Here is a 17,792-nt window from a genome sequence, read left to right on the forward strand (position 1 = left end):
TAGGATAGTTTAAATAAAGGTCTAGTTCTAGTCACCTCTTTACTCGGGACGAGTAAAGGTTCGGTTTGGGGATATTTGACGTGACTCATATTTGCGCACATTTAGTCCCTAATTGAACCTATTTTGCATACTATTATAACATACCATATCCATTTTGTCCGTCAAATGCTTCCTATTTTGCTTTCCTAGTACATTTCGTATGTTTTGTAGGAAAGAAGACAATTAGGCGGAAATTCCCGTCTCTCGTGCATATTTGGAAGGTTATCAATGATATTGGGTGAACAAGTATGAAAGGAGAGGCAAGAACAAAGATCAACAAACACAAGAATAAGAAGTATGCGAAAGGAAAAGCAAAAAGCATTCTAAAGGGCAATCCGAGCGTCCTAGCAGGAAGACGCTCGTCGCCCCCTCAAAGAATCCGAGTGTCCCGTTGGTTGATCCGCTCGTCCTCCCTGCCCAGAATCCGAGCGCCCCCCCTCCTTGGTACGAACGGACAGTGACACCTTCAGCACGATATGCTCATCTCCTTGAGGATACTTGCATTTCCCTATTTTAGAACTTAACAATGTTAATTACTAATTTCTCCTTACTTAACCTAATGATGCACCACTATATATACTCCATTGTGTAATAATCAAAGAGAGGGAGATTACAGTATATTACATTAGATAGTAGGAAGCTCTCTTAGATTAGGAGTAGATTAGAATAGATTACTCCTTAATCTTTCCATAAATCACACATTAATCTTTCCTTAATTATTGTTCAAGTCTATTACTTTTGAGTAATTGAAGATTATTGGGTTATTATTGGAGAATTGACAACTCTCCATCAATCAATCAAGTTCTCTTCTTTTATTCTTTGCTTTATTATTTTGGAATCTCCATAGGTATAATTCTAATAATCCTTGTTTTAGTTATTGTTAATCTTTCTTACTTATTCATCATGTTTTGTGTTGTTGTGATGATTAACACCATTAATGACATGTTTCTCATGATAATGAGTGAGTAGTTTCCTTAGCTAGGGTTAGTGGGTAATTAGGGGAAACCAACATGGGGATTAACCATGCTTAATCTAATATGTTTTCACAATTAAATTGCTTGCTTGTTGTGATGTCAACCTATGCATATGTTATGTTTGATGAAATGCTAAGCCTATGAATCCTTGCATTTTTACCCATCTCTTATCTACTTGACTTGTAAGATATAAACCAACTCGAGTCTTATTAGATCATGCATAGAAGTGATTAGGAGGAAATTAAGTCGACTTGTAGGTGTTGTACAATCTAATTGATTCGGCTCCGGGACCCAACTCTTCCTAAGAACCGTAAGATATAAATTAACTCGGTTCCTCTACAACATTAATTGCTTGCAACTTTATAAACATGTTTGTATGATCAACATCATGAATCCCCTATGACCCTATGACATCCTAGTACTCTTTATTACTTGTTTATACCTCTATTTACTTTATTGTTTTTATTAGCCTAGAACACAACTACAAACCCAAATCAATTGTGACACTAGCATAAATTAAAGATAGATAGACTTAGAACCCAAAGCACACCGTCCCATGGATCGACCTAGACTTAACCACTGACTAGTTGTTTGTTGAGAATTATAAATGTGTTTGATTGGGCGTACAACGACACGCTCACCGTCATTTCCTTGCTGCAGGTACAGATAAAGTGGATGCTGGAGTCGATGACGGTCAAAGTGCAATTAAAATCAATCAAAGTGCTGGGGAAGAAGCCAATGTCGATGGAAATATCAAGAAGAAGAAGAAAGTTCGCGCGTACGTGGATGTCAACTATTCTAGTTCCACCAGTTCAAATTCAAACTCATGGCGATCGAAGAGGACGGTCCAAGATGCTGAAGGGACCTCCTCCAGTCAGAAGCCCTCTTATGGGCCACTGAAGTGTTTTGGGAAGTAAGCGGGGAATGCCCCGTGTAATAATTTGTAAAATTTGAATTTCCGTTGGATTTCTTTATTGCGTTTTTAGAATTGTTAGACATTAGTTTAATTAGCTTAGCGAATATTGACTTTAGACTGCTTATTTTGTGATTTGGTATTGTCGGGATATGTTTTTGCGTGTTTTTATGCAGGTTTGGGGAAATTATGTCGCATTGGGATGAGTTATATGAGAAAACAACTTGTACTCGATCGAGAGGAATGCCCAAGAGAACTGTTCGATCGAGTGGTTTCAGACACTCGATCGAAATGCCCAAATAGAGGAGTCCTCGATCGAGAAGAATATTGCTCGATCGAGCAGAATGAAAGCCAGAAACCTCGATCGAAGGGTTTTAAATCACTCGATCAAGTGAAAGTTTCTATAACACGCAGGAAGTCCTTTTCTCTTCCTCTAATTTTTCATTCTAACTTAAACTCACCTTTGTTCTTGCGATATTGTGGCGATTTTTGCCCAAATCTTCCTTTAATCCTTCCCCTAATACTAAATCAAATACCCACATTATTTTCCTTGATATTAAATCGACAAAAGCCCTCACTTTTCCCCTTAAATTTTGTTTTGGTTGTGTTTGATTTCGGGCAATTAGGGTTTTACGGGTTTTTATTGGAATCCGTCATTTGCATTAATTCTTGTCGATTTTCTTGCTTATTGTTGTGGGTTCATCATCAAGTAAGTATTACCTTTACTCTTTTGTTGATTAATTGTTTATTTCGACTTGATTGAGTAATTAGGGGTTAAGGTTTTGTGAAATTGTTCGAAAATCCGTCTGAAATTAAGGGATTTCGTGTTTCCATGGTTTAATTGATTGTATTTCCCCACTGCTCACTTGATTAGGATGGAAAGTAGCTCCCTTCCCTCGACTAGCTCGACTGCTTCCCCATCCTCGACTTAGACGGTGGTCCCTACTGTTACCAACGTCACTCCCATTGTTAGTCTTCTTGTTTCCTCCGGTGTTTCTCCCATCATATCTTCTTTGGTACTACTACTACTCGCGTTGCTAGCTCCGTTTTTCGTTGTCGCTAGGTTTGTTTCACCTCCACGGCCAAGTGGCACTCGCTAGCTGCTTTTCGCTTCCTCTACAAGTACACCGCTTTACTCTTTGGTCGTCACCGAGTTGTCACGACTACCCTACCGGTCGCTTTAGTACCTCGCCCATTTTTCGGACGCGCTTCTTCTTCAGGTACTAGAGGACGGGGTCGCGGACGAGCCACACCCGCTGCTGGCCGGGTCACGATCCGTGTCGATGAGTCTCTTGACTCGCACCCCGACTACCCCGAGGTACGTTTTGTTAATGCTATACATCGTACTCGTTTCTTTGCTTTGGAGAGTTGTGATTTTTCTTCAACAAAGTTTTTGTGTCGTAAGTCGCTTGAGAGGTTAGGTATTTACGAGCCCGTAGTTGAGATATTGAACGGGACGGGGATGGCTGGACTGATTATCATGAGTGCCACAACCTACAGGGAGATGACCCTCGAGTTTTTCAGCTCCTTCACTTTTTCTGCAGCTGCCTACGCCACTGACCAGGGTAGTTCATGTATTTCCTTCCGGTTGTTTAACCGGACCACGACTTTGAGCCTAAAGGAGTTTGGCAGTAGGTTAGGTTTGTCTTCTACCGGTGACTGGGACCCTCCTAGGAAGGTCCTACGCATCTTGTGGCAGACCTTGGCACAGACACCTTATGAGGAGCGTAAGCTCCCTCATATCCACCTTCCCCCGGCCCGTTACTTCTTGCGTCTCATTGGTGGGACCATTTTCGGCCGTAAATAACCAAACAATGTGAACAACATTGAGTTGTCTATTCTCGAGGGCTATCTGAACATAGATAGCGAGGGCCCCTTTGTGCTTAACATTGCTTATTTGACTACTCAGTATTTTCATACTGTGGGGCAGAAGACATCAGGCACCATTGTTTGCGGTGGCATAGCCACTTTTCTTGCCCGATCTATCTTCCCCGCCTTTCCTCGTGACTTACAGCACCTAGACACTGATAGGTGCCTTGACCTGGCAGCTATGTTGTCTATGACTTGGCTTGCTTCTGACCAGCGGACTTGGCTTGCTTCTTACCTTGCACCACCCTACCCCGCCTTGTCCCTTTAACTACTGTTAGGGGTAGGTTGCCTCCACCACTACCCTTTTTCCACCTCCCACTTGGCCCACCTCCTACCATTTCCGCTTCTAAGAAGCGGAAGAGACCAGAGACCGGAGAGGGATCCACACCTTCTACGGGTGGCCAGACTTCCACGGCCATTCCTATCCCGATCCCTACTCCTACTCCTACTCCTACTCCTGAGCAGACACAGCCGGTCTATCCGACTAATTTTGTTCCACCTCCACCTTTTGAGGCGTCCGTGGTCCTAGACCAAGGGCCCCGTGACGGTTTGCTTCTTGAGCTTCTTACTAGGCAGGCTCGTATGGAGCAGGACATTGTACTCGCTTTGTTCCCTCTATATGAGTATCACATGAGGAGAGGACGTCCTGTCCTTGAGGGCTAGCCACACCGTCTTTCTACCGGTACCCGACGGAGGGGTACCTACAGCCAGCCAGCGAGGCAGACACCGTTGAGGAGGGGGAGAGAGTACGAGCTGAGGAGACGAGGAGGGAGCAGGAGGTGGACCCAGACTTCACGGTAGAGGACGTGGAGGACGACGGTGATGAGTAACTACTGGTCTACTCACTTCCCTAGTTTTCTGGCTGGTTTGGAGAAGTTCGTATTTTGTATGTACATTCTTGCTCTTTTATTTATTTTTGTCTCCTTTTTATTTATTGTTTTTCATGCATTTATTGGTTGTTTTTACCTCGTTCCCATTATATATCTGCTGGTGTATGCTGGAGAACAACGAAGGCGTTGTCCGTTTTGGTTTGGGGAGGGTAATGCATCCTTTGAGTCTGCATTTTTGCATTGTTTTTGCATTCACGTTTACTTTTTCTGCTTGCATTGTATTTCTTTCTTTTAAAAATCATAAAAATTCAAATAAAAAAAATCATAAATATTCACGTTTCATTTTGCATATAGGTTGAGTCGGAACGGTAGATTTCCGTGATGAAATTGCACTTTAACTTGTCATTTTTACTTGAGCCTTGCATTTTTACTGACAATTATTATCTTAGTTTTGCGCATATCTACGAGTTAATGTCAAAAATATAGCTAACTGTGTAGACTTGACCTGATAAATTGGCAACCTACTTTACAATTTCTGAGTTTTAGAGCCATATAACTAGTGACATTCATGACCAGTTCATTAGAAGTTGAGAGTAGTACTCCTTGCATAACATGTTCATCACTTTTGCACATTTAGGAAATTCGATTTCTTGTCAAATGCATACATTCGGGTTTGTGGTCGGTGTCACATGCAGGGAGGTGCTTGCAAATTTTCCCTTTCTTCCATTTTTACCCATTTAGCTCCACTTTAGCCAAATATAGCCTTTTTGACCCATTAGCTACACCCAAAATTCAGCCTGCCTTGTCAAGCTAGTTTAGTGTGACTTTTTGTGGTATATTCATTCTTGCGCGAGTTTGGCTCATCTTTATTGTTTGGAGTTGGTGAAATGAGAAGAATGAGAAAAAGATGAAAAAAGAGACGTGAAAGAAAAAAAGAAAAAAAAAGTTGAAAATGAAAAGATCAGACGTGAGAAGAAGAAAAAAATAGAAAGAAAAAATGAAAAAAGTTTGTTGTATTTGAATAAATGAGACCGTATTAAAAAGGAAAGTTTGTGACGGTCTCACTTCTTTGTTCCTATTTACATCTTTTTGAGGAGATAGTGTATTTGGTTAGTGAGTTGTGTGCCATGAAAGGTACTTGTGCTTTATTTTCTAGTCAGCTGAGATTCGGATGGTTTTATTTGGTCTTGTTAAGGAACTGGCTTGACGCTTTACCTCCACATTTCCATAATCTGTTTTGCCTCTTCTCACCTGTAGCCTCACTTTCCCAAATTATTTGTATGCCCTCGGCTGTGATGGACATTGTTGGTTGGAATGTGTGTATAGTACTTGAATCGTCTGTCTTTTTTGTTGCATGCATGTTATGTAGGTCGCAGTTTAGGTGAGTGACTGTATTCTCTTTCTCTCTTATACATATATTTCACCCTTTGCTTCATGAGAGAAGAGTGGCCCCGTGAGAGTCCGATTTTGTTGGTCATGCAAGGTCGATAGGTCAGCTTTATTTATGGACATCATATAACTCGTTTGCGTATTGACTGCTGTAGCTATAACTGTTGGTTTTCTTTTGCATTAAATTGGTTCAACTAGACAAGTTAGAGCTAGCTCTGAGTTTTCTTTTCCGTTCCATTAGTTTGCATTTAGTTTACTCGAGGACGAGTAAAGGTTCGGTTTAGGAAGATTTGATACGTGCAATTTATATAGTCTTTTTAGCCTTTTATTGCACGCATTTCTATGCCTTTTTGTATCGTTATGTATTGCAATATGCCCCGAATTGGCTACTTTGGTTTATTTTGTCTAATTTGTAGAAATGAGCCTGAAAGTAGTAAAACCGCGCCCTATTCGTCCTATTCTGCATGCATTGTAAGGAGACGGGAATATTGGAGCAAGAGACATGCCTTGGAGTGCATGAAGGAAGGTCAAGGGAACTGCCAAGACGAGTTAGAGGCTGATTTGATGGAAAAGCACTCGATCGAGAAGAATTGAGGGTCGATCGAGTGGTTTGGCTGACACGAGTGGTCGATCGAGTGATTATGTTGGCTCGATCGAAATGATGATTACCGGAGCTCCTCGATCGAGAGCTTTAATTTCTCGATCGAGAGGAATTGCTGAAGAAGACCTCGATCGAGTTGTCTGAATCTGCTCGATCGAGAGGTTTACCAGTTTACACGGGTTGACTTGATCCGTGATATGTTTAGTTTTGTTAATTATCGCTCCCCTATATAAGGGAGTCGTAATTAGGTCATTAGGATCTCTTTTATCACTTTTCATACTTGAGACACTGCTAAATCATCCCCTTAATCTCTGCCACTTTTGTTCTTAATTACTCTTTGCTTTTCGGATTGTTCTTTACGCCGGAATCTTAAGATTGTAATCATTCTTCTACTCTTACTCTTAATACTTTGTTTGAATTAATCTTTCGTTCTTCCTTTATTTACTCTTGCCCTAGTTTGTTTATGCTTCATTGTTATTATTTCATTATATCTTTCATTAGCATGCTTATTATTATTATTATTATTATTATTATTATTATTATTATTATTATTGTTGACATCATTAATAACATGAGTAACTAATTCTCTATATGTTAGGGCTAGGGAATCCATGGTAGGACTGTGACGATGTAGTGAATAGACTAGATAATTTATATGTGAGAATCTGTCCCTATTGTAATTTAACTGTAACACCAATTTAGTTGAGTGCACGCTTCTAAATTACATTAATCTGGTTAACTTTATTCCTGGATCGGAAGATTGGAATAAATAGACCTGCTATGAACAGTAGACTACCCTAATGAGGACGGAAGTTAAGTTAGTGGAAATCTATGATAGAAAGTGGACCGGAAGGACCTTTCCCTTATCCTTCTCACAGTAGATTGTCTAGGCTATTTGCAACTGAGTCGATAGACTACCATGGTGAACCGAAATCCTAGCATACTTTATCTTATTTGATCACTCTTATCGTATTTTCTCACTTTTATTGCTCTGGCTTTATTCCTCTTTCCTTTAACTCTTTTGTAGTTTAGAAATCAAATTAAAACCCCCCATATTGTGACTTAGATAGACGGGCCTTTAGACAGATATCTTGCCTCCTTGTGGAGAATCGACCCTACTTATCACTAGCTTCCGTTAGTATATTTAGGTTTATTTTTGGTACACAAACGACAGTATCACGTGCTCTGTCGCTTGATGTGTGTTTGGGGAGGACGATTGTAGTTTCGTCTTCCCACGATTTGAGATTGATGAATGTTTGTTGAAAATTTGTGAGAATAGCGGGTTGGAATTCTGCTATATGGTTTTGTTTTTGACAGATGGGGGCTTTTAATGCCGCTATCGAAATTTGAAAAACACAGCGAATTTGAGTTTCGCTATTTGTGTTTGGACCGATGGTTTTTATTGCCGTCGTTAAAATTTGAAGAAATAGTGAATTTTGAATTTCACTATTATTGTTTTTGTTTTCTGAAATGACGGTTTTTATTGCCGTCGTTGAAATAGTGTGTAGATACCCGTATCCGTCGATATTGGAATTTATAGAGAACCCGACAAACACCCGATGATGATAGGACACATGTATTCTTTAGTTGTCATTGTCATTATTTGGAGCTCGTTTTACGATGTAGAATGGGCGTCGTCGATGAAGTATTTTATTAATTTAAATGATATTTAAATTAATGTTTTTTTTAAGTGAGTTCATTTTATTAATTTAAATGATATTTAAATTATAGCTTTTCTTTGGTGAATTCAATTTATTTTATTTTATTTTGAATTTATTTTCCCAAGTTTATTTTATTAAAAATAAAATAAATTTTTGATTTGAAAAATCACTTTATGAGTATATTTGGTTTGAAAAATCATTTATTTTAATGTGTTAATTGATTTGAAAAATCGATTTGAAAATTGAAAAGAACTCGTTTTGAACATGTGTTTTTGAGCTCGATTTTAGCTCGGTTTTTGAGCCCGTTTCCTTTACGAGTTGGCACGAATCTCGAGTACACTAACCAACCTAAGCCTCTACCCATCCAACCCAGTTCGAACCCCCTTAACCACAGCCCAAATCCCATCCCAAATCACCCCCAACAGCCCGCATACAAACAGCCTACCCCCTGTTTTGCGTGATGAATCCCGAGCCTAAAACCCGCTCCAAATACCACCAAAACCCGTTCCCATTAACCCTAACCCATACCCTAATATCCTACCCATATTAACTTACCTTAATCACCAAGAAAACCCCCCAAACGAACCCTAGAAAACCCCCCAAAAGCTGCTGGACAGCAGCTATGTTCAGCCGAGCCCGTCTGCCTCTCCTCCCTTTTACCCTACTTTAACTCCTTATAAATACCCACCCTTCACCATACATTCATTCCTCTAAGTTCTCCATACATCCTACCTTCACTCACAAGCTTTAAACCTCAGAAACAAACCCTAATTGCCTCTCAAAAACCCCCCACAAAACCGACATCCAAACTGAAACAGTTTGTGTGTCCTCTTCGAAAAACAATTTGTTCCTCCTTCAAACCTCCATCAAAACTCGAGTTTCTTGTTCCTAATTAACCATATAACATCCATATAAACATTAGACAAAGATTTACGAGCCAAATTACCCTTGAGAGTACACGAAATCCCTCGAAAAACAGAGTGTTATACACTCTGTTTTCGCGGTTTGTTCCTGTCTGTCCAGTTCTGTTTGTGCTCATTTTTCGTGCCCAATAACTCAAAAAAAGCAGGGGTTGCTTTAAGATCTCTGTTCTCCTCTATTTCTAGTTTTCAAAACATCTTTTAAATCGAATTTTCATCGTGAAACGAGGGAGAAATCGCTGTTTAAAAGTTGCTGTCCAGATTCGATAAAAACGCGTGTTTGCTTTGTTTCTTCGTTGACGACGGCCTCTCGAGATAAAATCTACCATCGATTACGACCCAAGACGGTGTCAACGATACATGTAGGTTGAGGGTGCATCAAATCCTCCTCTTTCTCCCTTTTATTTCGTTTTTTTATGTTTGTTTTTTATAGTTTGTTTTTATTCGTTTATCGTTTTTATTTATCGTTTAAACTAACTATGAAACTAGTTTAGTCCGAGTATGAGTTAAAGTACCACCATGAACACCCGCGTTGACTTGAGATGGGAAAAGAAACCGCTACATCAGTCGGTCGTACACCCCCGTCTCATTTACATATCCTCGTGTTCAAGGTAGGGCATAAATAAAACGAATTTCTAACTTCCGTTCCTCGCTTTTGACCCTTTGTTGTCTCGGCCAATTCGACCCACCTTAGGACCCGTTGCATGTTAGTATGACTTCCGATTGTTACATATAACTTATTTGGATGACATTAGATCAATTTAATAACCTAATTAGACACGATAGGTGGCTTCGACATAAGCTTTAAAATCAACTAACAATTCTGTAATTCAATCGAATGCATCTCGATCTCTTTCACATAATTTCTCGCTAGTATGAGAGTACGTGATTAGCACCTTCTTATTGACACTCGATGAGTTAAATTAATTAGCGAATTTGACCTAACTTGACCCCTTTTAGGCCATGTAGAATGGCCCTTTGCGCGACATCATCTCAACCGATCAACGTCGTTTTCAACTTGTTTTCTAATTTGTTTCGAGTTCGTTTCGCAATCATTTGATCTAACTAATGAACCTGACCTAGGACCTAGGGTAGCCGTGTTTGGTTTGGCCGTGATTTGGCCGTGTCTTTTGGTCCTTCTGGTTTCGTCCGTTTTATGAATCGCTTGTTCTTTATCACTTTATAACTTGTAATTTATCGTTTGTTCATCGAGTTGTAATTTTCAAGTTAGTTTCCCTTTATCGAGTCAAAACCTCTTTCAAAAACCTTAGTTTTGTTTGGTTAGATGGTTGTGTCCCAATGCATGTAAGAGCGTAGTAAATCGCATGTTGTTTAAAGCAACATGGCCCGGTTTATGCTAATGCATGCTTTGGTGCATAGCCCTATGTCTAATTCGATGAGATTAAGTGAAAGCACACATCACGAGGAGTGACCCAAGGCCGTGAGTCATGTAAGCCGTGGGCCACCCCTCTTGTGCACGGTTTCCTAGGCCGATTGGCCGTGTAATGTGTCGTGTTCGGTTCTGTATGTAGCAATTGTATTTAGATCGAGTTGTATCTTTAATTTATTGTTGTGTTGGCATGAAATGCCTGGTTTGTAATAGGTAGATCCCAACGGCTTCCCCATTCCCCCTAAGCCTTGTTTGCTTTCGTTTATATGTTGCTTAGATCAATCAACCCACATGCTAAATTACAACTTTGACAAAGTTAGTTTAGTTGCATTTAAAACGACATAGAAATTGTTGTCACATGTTAGGGTTTAAAACGATGTTTGCATTTCATATATCGTAGTAGCTATGACCTTGTTTGAAATCCATACTTGACTTAGTAGAGGCCGTTATTGACGGGCGGGGTTGGGTGTCCGTATGGGCTTCCCAACACGTACCCTCACCCCTTACTCAAGATCTATGGTTTGTGGATCCGTCTAAATACCATTGGATTACGAGAGTCATTCAAATCGAGTGATATAGGGTACAAGTCTTTATCTTTAATCACTCGTAGTCGATTGGCTTTATGCTTTTCGATGAAAGGTGTAAAGTTGACTTGAACGGTTCCAAGTTCCCAAAAAACTTGGTGGCGACTCTAATATGTCTTAATTCGATTCGAAAGAACCTCGAGTCGATTATGCTGGTGTGGATCCCGTGGACGCAGAGTTCGAGGGCCTTGTCCACGATTTTGCGACTCACCGGGGAAAAGAGGACTAGTTACACTTTGTTTCTAGGGTCTTTTCCTCCGAGGTGAAACTTGAAAAGAAAGTGTTGGAAAGTAAAACATTACTCATAGTGCTACGATTCATGCATAAACCCTTAAGGACTTGCCGGGCCGTCCCAAAGCGTTTCTTCGTGATGCGTGGGGGCGACGTCCCACTTGTGCTAGGAAGCGCACATTGCTCGCTTCCACTTCACCTCGCGTGGTTCTTGATGGTGGGGACGATCTTCTAGGTACTCTACCTTAATACACCTTGCTCTATAAGACCGCAAAAGGATGGAGGGCATAGACCTTCTTGTAGAAGACTTGCCGAGACTTAGAGATGTCTAGGAGCATACATCCTTGTAGCATGAGAATGACAATGTGCAAATTGTTTTCCCGAGTCTTTTCGAAATTTCCCATGTCCTTTTCAAAACCGAACTTTTGAACAACTTACTTTCAAAATAGCATGGTTTTAAAAACGCGGAATGCTGCCCAAATAGGACTAGAATTTTCGGCCCAAAATGAGCTTTTATAGCCGGCATGCTGCCCATTTCAAATCTCATTTTCGAATCAATCTTTCGTTTTTTTTTCAAAACCAATCCAAAATGCCTCTCGAACTTCAACCAAGCATGAAATGCGTCAAGTCGTGTCCAGGTCATGGCCGTGTTAGGCCGGGTGTGTTTCGTTCTAAGAGTCTAGAACACGACCTTGTTGGGTCACCCAAGCTCACCTCTTGGGCCTTGAGTCATGTTGGTCGACCTTTTGGTCTAGGATAGTCCATAAAAACGCCCAAGCTAGGCCATTTAGGGCGTTTCACCCGAACCTATGGGCTATGTTAGTCCAATCACGGGTTTGGTCACACCGAGTCCGGTTTATAACCGATTTATGACAGTTTGAGTCATGTCGTTTTGTCGAGTCTAAAATGAACCAAGGTCTAGATCCAACCGTGAGTCGAACCTCTGGTTAGTCAATCTCAAGTCGAGTATTTGTTTGAGTCAAGTTGGGGTCGTGTCCTTAAGTGTGCAGGGGCTCTTACTTTAAATATTGACTCAGTACGGGGTTTTCTTGTAGAAAGGCCGCCAAAAACCCGACGTCAAGCAATGGAAGATGTTAACAAGCTTATCGAGGCCGTGAACCTCATGATGACCCGAATGGATGCAATCGAATCTAAGCTGGGTGAAGATTCCCTCCACCACCGATCGATCCGGAAAAACGGTTCAAGTTCATCGAAGACCGTTTGAAACTCTCCAAGGGGAAGAACATTCACTATGAGAATGCTAGGGCCTATGCCCCGGTGCGGGATAAGTTGCCCACGAACATGGTACTCACTGACATCCCAAAGTTTAAGGGCACGGAAGATCCAGTCCACCATGTTAAGGCCTATAAGGGGTACTTAGCACCGAAGGGAGTACCACGACATGCTCTCGAAATTTTCGCTCAATCTCTCGGATGAACACCGAAGGCGTGGTTCTATAATCTTGACCTTAAGAACTTCCCCACTTTCGAAGATATTACGGTGGAGTTCGTAAGCACTATTCGACAACGTCGAGATTCAAACCAACATAAGAACTTTGGAGGTTATGACACAAAAGGAAAAAGAGGGCTTTACTTAATTCCTCGCAAGATGGCGCGCTGAAAGCGTGAAACTAGCTAAGAAGCCCGATGAAGTTGAAATGGTAGATAAGTTCGTGAAGAATTTACGACTGTTTTACCGTAATGCTCGAAATACCAGAATTTTGGTTCTTTCAAAGAATTGATAAGAATCGGGATAAAGGTAGAGGACGATGTCCGAATGGTCAAGCCGAGAAGCCAAAAGGATACCAAGGGGCCTCGTCATCTAAAGCAAAAGCACCAGCAGCGGCCCACTTTGTTGAAACTGTCAATCTCTTAGATGGACAGTCAAAAAGGCCTCCGCGCCAAGCTCCGAGGGTATTTACCGATATCGGGTGCACTTACGCCTACGCTCTCCAAAGGCTCATGGCCCAAGGAAAGTTGAAGCCCATTGGTCCAACTCCGGATCCACCTGCTGAACAACAAGGCAAATGGTACAAACCAAATGCCTACTGTGCCTTTCATCAAGGGAAGGGACACGATACTGAAAGGTGCTTTCGACTAAAGCACGAAATTCAAGATATGATTGAGAACGGAACGCTCCCAATCCCGGCCATAAAGCCCAACAACGTCACCAATCCGTTTGGCGACCACACTAACTTTGTCTCTACCAAAGATAGTGTCGATTACTCTCACTTGATCCGCCCATGTCGTCTAAAAGGGGTTTTCGTCGGAAGAATATTCGTGGATTGCTCCGAATTTGCCAAGCTCGAGAAACAAGATTACATTCGGAGATTTTGTGGTCGATTGTACTCCTTACATACTCCGAAGCAGCAATGAAGTTAATGGCGTTTGGGCTGATGACGAGGACGATGTCTACCTCGTTAAAGGTGCGACAATCCCTCACACCCAAGAAGAAATCTTAAAAGTGAGGCAACATGCTTTAGAGTCAAACCATCTGACTAGATCCGGGCGCCCATATCATGTGGAGAAAGCTAAGGATACCCCGAGTAAGGCACCTCTCAAAGAGCCGGCAGTGGTCGAAGTTCTTGGTGAAGGGTCGACCTCCGAGGCTTCCCTCATCAAGCAACTCCAAAAGACTAAGGCCGACGTATCTATCTGGCAACTTATCTTGAGCTCTTTCGAACATCGCCAGGCTTTGTTGCAAGCTTTGATGAACATGACCGTGTCGTCGAATACTACTCCCGCGGACATGGTCACTCACATCGCCCAAAATCGGCCACAGATCACCAACGCCGTGACATTTTCCGACGAAGATCTACCACCGTTCGGGCCTCGACATAACCTGGCCCTTTATGTTGCTACCGTGTGCCTCAACAAGCATATCCCTATGACTTTGGTTGACGACAGATCGGCTGTCAACGTACTTCCTTTGAAGACGGCGCATATCCTGGGCCTGGAGAAGAATGACTTCATTCCCACTACACAGACAGTTCGGGCATTCGATGGCACTATGCGTCGAGTGAGTGGACTTGTCGATCTAGTAGTACAGACTGGGCAAGTGGAAAAGAAAATAAGTTGCCAAGTAATTGACATTTGCTCATCCTTCAACCTGTTGTTGGGAAGGCCTTGGATCCATGCTACAAGGGCCGTAACATCAACGCTGCATCGGAAAATCAAGATCCCGCTCAATGGCAAAACCGTCACCATTGAAGCCACGCCAATTACTGTGGCAGGAGGAGACATTACTTCTGAAGTAAGGGTCGAAACTGCCAATGACGCATGTCGTTTCGAGATTGTCAACATGATCGAGCTGAACTCCGAAGCAGAGAATATGGATCTATACACGGGAAGTCACGCATGCGAGGTGATTCTCAAGACTGGGAAGTACTTCGGTTTCTCTTTATACCCTAGAAAGGAGGGTACATTCGAGTTGAAACCGCCAGTAGCCAAAGGAGTAACCTTCGGGCTTGGATATGAGCCCACTGGGAAAGATCTGCTGGAAAAGAGAGGAAGAACGATCGAAGATCGAGATATTAAAATGGGACCGTATCACCTAACTCTGAACGGTCACTTCGTGAGAACTGGGGAAGAACTTCCCTGCATGGACTTCCCGAACCTATCTTTGACCCAAAGAAGAACCTTATGGTCCCAGGAATCGAAGTATTCCAAGATTGCTACTACATCCTCGAAGACATTTCGACCGTGATGCCGTAGAAACCAAGTCGGATCCAATAAATGACGAGAAAGCCATGGGTCTCCTTTTCGGTGAAGAGAAGAAATCGCCAATACCAAACGAAGATTTGGTAAGCATGATCCTGAGGAGCGAGCGGTTCGATCCATCTACCCTCATCACCGATGTGGATCCTCTTAGGACCAACACGGGATGGCGGAAAACCGTCAAGTGGATCGATAACAAGGGACTCCTTTTCAAGTTGACAACGGGAGAAGGAGAGATGTTCAAGCCAGATGATGTTACCGATTCGAGTCCGAGTCCGAGTCGGAGTCCGAGTCCGAGATATGTCCTAAGATTGAGTCTAAGGAGTCGAGGTGTTGAAAATACCCCTCCCCTAGCTTTCCTTCCTATGCACCTTTTCCTAATGGTGGTATTAGGGCCTGTCCCGAATACCCCTATCTCGCCACTGAGCTCTGACCAGTTGGCTCAAATGTTAGCGCATTTCGCACAATTTCAAATCAATAATAATATGAACCAGTTTGCTTATGACTTGTCTTACTTACATTGCAATTCAAACTTTGAAAATGATTGTTTTAATAATGACATTGAGACTGAGGTCGAGGATGAACAGTTGGTCGAAGAAGAAGAAGTGGAACCACCTCTACAGTTGATAAAAGGGTTGGAAGAGTACGAACAGAAAACCTCGGTCATCGAAGATACCGAAACTATCAATGTAGGTACAACCTTAGAACCACAGGAGCTTAAAATAGGAACTACTTTAAGTCCCACCGAAAGACAGGGGTTCATTGATTTGTTGCATGAGTTCAAAGATGTTTTCGCATGGTCCTACAAAGACATGCCAGACATTGATAGGGAAATTGCGGAGCACAGGATCCCAATCAAGCCGGGATATAAGCCGGTCAGCAAGAAACTACTTAAAAATGCATACGATTGGTCTCTCGAAAGTCAAAGAAGAAATCGACAAGCAACTCAAAGTCGGGTTTATCAAGGTGTCGAATACCTGACCGGGTGGCTAACGTCGTACAAAGGTCTTGGGAGAAAGATGGTAAAGTTCGGGTTTGTGTCGACTTCTTAGGGATTTAAACAAGTCAAGTCCGAAGGACGATTTCCCATTACCTCACATCGACATCCTGGTTGACAACACGGCAAAACACGCGTTACTATCCTTCATGGATGGATACGCCGGTTATAATCAAATCAAGATGGCGAAAGAAGACATGCATAAGATCGCGTTCGTAACGCAATGGGGAACCTATTGCTACACAAGAATGCCTTTTGGGTTGATAAACGCAGGGGCTACATACGCAGGACCGCGACAACATTGTTACATGATATGATGCACAAGGAAGTCGAGGTTTATGTCGACGACATGATTGTCAAGTCAAAGGAGCGTGACGGCCACCTTGGTACGCTACGCAAATTCTTCGAGCGATTGTGCAAGTATAACATGAGGTTGAATCCACAAAAATGCGCATTCGGAGTCACATCCCAAAACCGTTGGGTCACATCGTTAGCCACCGTGGCATCGAGGTGGACCCATAAAAAATAAAGGCCATAATGGAAATGCCTCACCCGAAAACCGAGAAGGAAATTCGAGGTTTCCTTGGAAGAATCCAATATATAAGTCGGTTCGTGGCAAGGCTAACTATGATATGCGAGCCAATTTTCAAGAAATTGAAAGTCGGGGAACACGTCGTATGGGATGATCACTGTCAAGCTGCGTTTGATAAGATCAAAGAAATACTATCTTCCCCTCCCGTGCTCAGCCCACCAACGGCTGGGTTACCACTTTTGTTGTATCTTACAGTTACGGATACTGCAATGGGGGCAATGCTGGCGCAGATAGTCAATAAAGAGGAAAGAGCAATTTACTACATTAGTAAAAAGTTCTTGGGGTATGAAATCAAGTATACTCAGCTCGAAAAGACATGTTTGGCTTTAGTATGGGCGACAAAGAAGTTACGGCACTACATGCTCAGTCATAGTGTCTGCATCCACTTGAAGATGGACCCTAACAAATACTTGTTTGAAAAACCAGTTCTAAACGGCAGGGTGTCAAGATGGACTTTAATGCTTTCCGAATTTGACCTAAAGTATGTACCGCTAAAAGTGATAAAGGGAAGGGCGGTTGCAGACTTCCTGGCCGATAACCCGATAGAAGAAACCGAGGTTATAGATACATGGTCGTTCCCCGACGAAGATATCGTTCATATAGACAATGACACGTGGGACCTCTATTTTGATGGAGCATCGAACTGCAGGGGTTACGGGATAGGAGTGCTACTCATTGCACCAGAAGGTGAACATGTTCCCATTTCGATCAAGTTGGACTTTAATGTCACTAATAACGCGGCCGAATATGAAGCATGCTTACTCAGTTTGCACAGTGCTCTCGAGTTAGGCATCAAAAAGCTTGTAGTACACGGGGACTCGTCACTAGTGATCAACCAAGTGGCCGGGACGTGGAAAACCCGAAGCGACAACCTGGCTCTGTACCAAGCGAAAATAGAGGAACTAGAAAAGTCCTTCGCCGACGTCAAATACGTGCACCTCCCCAGAGATGAAAACCAGTTCGCTGATGCACTATCTGTGACACCCTCAATTATTGCGGAAAAGTAAACACGTAATTCTACAGAAAAACTGGTAGGATATGTTTGTAATTGGTTCAACTAGCCAAAAACCTGTAATTTCAAAAAAT

This window comes from Silene latifolia, chromosome 7, assembly GCF_048544455.1.
Source record: "Silene latifolia isolate original U9 population chromosome 7, ASM4854445v1, whole genome shotgun sequence".
Taxonomy (NCBI): Eukaryota; Viridiplantae; Streptophyta; class Magnoliopsida; order Caryophyllales; family Caryophyllaceae; genus Silene; species Silene latifolia.